Here is a 5,347-nt window from a genome sequence, read left to right as displayed (position 1 = left end):
CCCCACCCCTGGCTGCCTCCTCCCAGCCTCCTCCGCTCCCGACATGCTTTGCGCCAGCCCCATGGCGCTGTCGGGCTCCCCGAAGCCACAGCCTGCTCTGACTCCCACAGCCAAATCGAGTCAAAGACCAATTAATATTCTGATACCTGTGGCCGCCGAAGTGAGGCGGAGCGGCTGGTTTCTTTTCCATTTCACTCCCACTGTGGTTTCGCTTTCTTCCCAGCCCTCCTTTGGTCAGTGGTTTGAGGGGCACTAAAGTTCACTTCTGTGGGTAACCTGCAGTGTGAGCTGTTGATTTAATTAACTCAGGCTTGCTTTTCCTTGACCAGAACAAGGCCAGCCCGGCGGCTTCACGGATGCCCGCTTGGACGGCCAGCAGCCGAGGTGGCCGGTGGCTGGGGTCCTAGAGCGCTCTTGCCAGCCTCTGGCACTCAGTGTCCTCTGGAGCACACTGGAGCGACCACGCCTCGGGTTCTGCAGGGCTTGCATTTGATAGGTTGAGAAACTGAAGCTCAGGCGTGAGAGCCCAGTACCCTGAGGACATAAAATCAACAAGGAACAGAGCTGGCGTACTGGCCAGGTGAGCCTGTTTTCCCAAGAGCTGTCCCTCGGATGGAGAGGCCTGGAGCCCGTGGGAGGTTGGCAGGGCGGGGCCGGAGGGCGGGAAGAGAAGGAGGATTCTGAACAAGGTGCTGGCTGAAGGCTAGATCTGCCTTGCCTGAAATTATTCCTTATAAAGTCACGTTCCTCCTCAGAGAAGCTTCCAGAACCATTTCACAAATCTCTCAGTGACCAGGCAAGGAGAGCATTAGGCCTTCATTAGGCAGACATGACCTCTGTCCGGTGGAAGTTTCTGGGCACTGCAGACCCTCAGGGTGGAGAAGCCAAGGGAGAAGAGAGCTCAGCTTTAGGAAGGCCTTTGCACCCAGTAGGACAGAGGCCAGGGAGAACGACCACTGTGTGACTTGGGCCTGGGCTGTCTCTGAGCCTGCACCGCACAGGAGAAGCTTTCTGTGCGCTGCCATGGCCAGTCTCATGTCTGCTGCGTGTGTGACAGAAGGACTCTGGCCTAAACAAGAGACACTGGCCAGAAGAACGGACCAGGGTAGCGTCCTCAGCTGGGTTACACCCCTCTCCTCCCTCCTGCTCCTCCTCCTCCAGGAAGCCCCCTACCCCTACCCCATCCTCTGCCTGCTCCAGCATACTTCTAGGCTCTGAGCACGTTTTCTTTCTTCTTTCTATTTATTTATTTTTTTAATTCTTTTTTTTTTTTTGCCACCAGGGTGAATTGCCGATTGATTTGTTATTTATCCCACTGACAACAAAGCGAGTGAAAAGGTAATAATTCCAGGCCCTGGGGTAATTCAATTCCTGTAGCATCGTCAGCTACATTAACTGACTTCCTGGATCTCAATTCAATTAGAGCAGCATTCCCCAGCATTAATAAATCAATACTCATGCCATTTGGATAGATTTCGAATGTCTTTCATTATACATTGCAGGTCGGGGATGGCTGTTGAATTAGAAGTTAATGGGACAGGACAGGGCAGGTGGGGCTGCCCAGGGAGAGGCTTAGAGCCCCGTTACCTCTAATTGCTTCTGCTGCAAAACAGGGCGGCAGTAAAACAGGGGCCTAGTTAACTGAGCGGAGCCCTCGGGACTCAGCAGGTTGCTGCTCCTGTAGCACACAAGGCTGGAAGGGCTTTGGTCACTGCCTCTCAGCCATCCTTCCAGCCCTGTTCCCGCCTGTCTTCTCATGCCTCCAACCTCTTCTCCATCCCTCCCATTCTCTGCCTGCTGCTCCTCCTCCCTCACCCTTCCTGCACCTCACAGCTCTCCTCCCTCCCCGTCCGCCCTCTTGTCCTCCCTCCCTCTACCTTTTTTTTCTTTTCTTCTCCTTCCCCCCATCCTCCCATCTCCCCACCTAGAATATTTTACTGAGCACATACTGGGCACCAGGTTGATGACTGGGTGACATACCAGAGACAGATAGGTAAACAGCCCAACAGAGTTCATGCAAGTGGCAGCCCTCGCCCACCGCTGGGCCTTCGCACATGCTTTCCTTGTGCCTGGCACAGGTAGGTACAGCTTGTTGGATCCTCGGCATCCTTTGCCTCTGGGACCCATCCCCTTGCTGGCCCCGGGCTTTGCAGACTCTAGATGTGTAAGGAGAGAGTGCCTGGGTTCCCACGGCCAAAGCTGTTGGGATCCTTGTTCAGTGTTAGGATAGGCAGTTAGAAGCCAGGATTTCTTTGTACAGAGGTGGAGGGCCACAAGAGAGGACATTTATATGACAAAAGCCAGGTCAGGACTGAGAGATGGTCCAGTGACAGGCAAGTCTAACCCTGGAGTTGGAGAAGAGAAAGGGAAAGAGACCCCAGAAAGAAGAGGGGACCTGGGGTGGGCTGGAAGGACTAGATTCTGAGGCAGAGTCCCAGGAGAAATGGAGGCCTTCTGGGTTACAAACCACAAGGCGGTAGGGGAAATGTGGATTCTAGGCTCTTCCCTGGAAGGAGTCGGAAATCAGGGTTCATGGATTTCACATCCTGCATGCTTGCTTCATGGAGTAACCTTCCCCCATGTCAGGCAGCTGGGGCTGGTGGTGTAGGTGCAAGGCCCGGAGCCACTGAGCTTTCTCTGGCCTGTCATAGAGTTCCCTCTCAGATCCCATCCTTAGTGAGGTGCCACCCTCTCTTTGTGAGGGAGGGGCCACAGCTGGGCCCCGCCCCCATCCATGCAGTAGGCCCCTCCCCTTCTGTATATATAGACACTGCTGCCTCACAGATCACCTGACAGTTAGTGCTAACTCGGACACTCCGTGCAATCAAAGCACAGTACATGCGAGAGTGGGAATGTCACCGTGAAGCCCATTAACGCGTTCAGTTAGTGCCTGTTAATAATAATTAACTAAACCCTTATTCTCACCCAGGCTCAGCAGGTGGAGACCTCAGACATACTGATGCTAGCTCAGCCTCCATCCAAGCTACTGTCAGATGTAGGCCCTAGAGGCCCAGGCCCTGGGTTTCTGGACACCCTTCCCAGGTATCTTCAGGGCTGTTGGTGAGAGCACCTTCCGTCCCATTGGAGGAAGAAATGAGCTCCTCATTATAAACCTGTCTGTGGGTCCTCCTGGCATGTGGCAGGCTCTCCCTGAAGCTGGCATCTGAGGCTGCATGCTAGGCCTGGCCATACAGATGTGAAGCCAACCCAGAAGGCTTAGGCCTCAGTTTAGATTGAGTTCCAGGTTCAGTCCACAGTGAAGTTCCGTCTCTTAAAGAGAGGGTGTGACAGGGACTTCCCTGTCATGAAGACATGCCTCCATGTCTTCCTTCAGGCCTACCCAAGTGGCGCCTTCCCAGAGGTGCCTGGGACATCTGTCTACGGGAACCCCAGCTTCTCCCCTCTTTCCCAGTCTCCTCCCTTCCTGCTCCCTGTTGTTCTCAGTGGCATCTTTCATCTCCTGACTTCATATTTTAATTACTTATTGTGTTTATTGTCAGCTTGTCCTTGGAATGTTCACTGCTCTCCCTGTTTTGGAATGGTCCTTGGCATACAGTTGGAACTTCATAAATAATTGTCCAAATGAGAGGACAAAGGCTGAGCAAAGGAGAAGCCCAACCAGGCAGGCAATCCGGTAATGTCAGACACACCCTGGCTCAGGCCCAGCCTGCTTCCACACTGGACAGATATGTGGTGGATCCCTCCTTCCATGTAACAAGTACACCTCAAAAATCTACATGCAGTTCCATGGCGTGCCTGGGCCCCAGGTGGACCCAGCACCAGCCCTCATGGACTACATTCTAAAATGAAGCTCTGGGGGTCCCCTCAGCTCCCAGACTCCCTGGTCAGCCCTCAGCCATCCAACAGATACTGAAACATAACAGTCATGGCCCCAAATTCCTATGACGAAGCCCTAACTCCTAAGAACGGTATGTTGTGATGGAACATTTAGGATGATTAGGGCCAGAGTGGTTCTTGTGGGTGATATTAATGGCTTCATAAGAAACGGAAAGTGACACATTGTGTCCGTTCCACCATGTAGGGCCACATGGAAAAGGTAGCTGGCCGTGAGCCAAAAGGACATTCTCCCCAGCCACTGAATTGGCTGAGCACCCTGATCATGAGTTTTGCAGCGTTCAGATATGTGCATGGGAATGTCTGTTGCTTCTGCAGCCAAGACAGCAGCTGGTAGCCAGCTGTCAACTTTGGTGTTAGGCTGACGTGGTTGGAAGCCAGGGCTTTCCTGTGCAGGGGTAGAAGGCCACAGATTGGGGGATACTGTCCTTAAAGTCAGAATGGGGGTCTGTGAAGAATAAGCTGTTGCTCATTTCAGGGGTCATCAGCTGACTGTGACTGTCCCGGGGGCAATTCTGTATGAGGACACCTTCTATATAGTGCCTGTCTTAGGGTTTTATTGCTGCAAATAGACACCATGACCAAGGCAACTCTTATAAGGACAACATTTCATTGGGGCTGGCTTACAGGGTCAGTGGTTCCGTCCATTATCACCAAGGCAGGAGCATGGCAGCATCCAGGCAGAGAAGGGGCTGGAGAAGGAGCTGAGAGTGCTACATCTTCCGAAGGCCACTAGGAGAAGACTGACTTCCAGGAAGCTAGGAGGCGGGTCTCAAAGCCCACCACCACAGTGACATTTCCTCCAACAACACCACACCTACTCCAACAAGGCCACACCTCCTAATAGTGCCACTCCCTAGGCCAAGTGCATTCAAGCTACCACTGGCCCAAGACTTTCTTTTGCTGCCTATCTCTACTTATCAAGAGCAGTGGAATCCCTAAGATGCTGGAGATGCCAGGACCATGGGACACCCACCGAGGAAAGCTGCACGCATGGGATGCAGCCAGCCCATGAGAAAGGCTCTGTGTGCTGCAGGCAGCAGAGCTGGAGAGCTGGAGTGGGGGAGGCCTTTGGAGCCCAGATGGTTTCATCCCAAGCTCCAAATGCTGGACATGGAGCTTTAGGATTTGGTGTTCACTTTGCTGGGTTTCTGTTTGTTTTGGTCAGATCATCCCTTGCTAGGCCCCCATCCTACCTTTCGTAATGAGACTGTTCACTCTGTACCATCGAATGTTGGGAGTAGGCAATTCGGTTTTTTGATGTTTAAAAGGATCACAATAAAGAGTTACCTGAGTCTCAGAAAAGACTTTGCTCTTTAGACGTGTGTGTGTGTGTGTGTGTGTGTGTGTGTGTGTGTGTGTGTTTGCCTTGACTGTCGACTTGACACAGCCTAGAGTCATCTGAGAAGAAAGCCTCAGTTGAGAAATTACTTAGATCAGTTTGGCCTGTGGGCATTTCTATGGAAGATTGTCTTGATTATTAATTAATATA

At 52.5% G+C, this 5,347-nt stretch overlaps 1 long non-coding RNA gene across 1 annotated transcript; it reads left to right on the top strand.

Annotated features, from left to right (window-relative positions):
* Nucleotides 1-337: 337 nt before the first annotated feature.
* On the top strand, nt 338-3,908 carry LOC114614282. The gene is made up of 3 exons (XR_003710291.1): nt 338-580; nt 1,283-1,338; nt 3,501-3,908. It is a non-coding gene; the product is annotated as an uncharacterized LOC114614282 (long non-coding RNA).
* The last annotated feature ends 1,439 nt before the right edge of the window (nt 3,909-5,347 follow it).

This window comes from Grammomys surdaster, unplaced genomic scaffold (assembly GCF_004785775.1).
Source record: "Grammomys surdaster isolate TR1022 unplaced genomic scaffold, NIH_TR_1.0 126313, whole genome shotgun sequence".
NCBI lineage: Eukaryota > Metazoa > Chordata > Mammalia > Rodentia > Muridae > Grammomys > Grammomys surdaster.
This window is presented reverse-complemented; position numbering and strand designations above follow the sequence as displayed.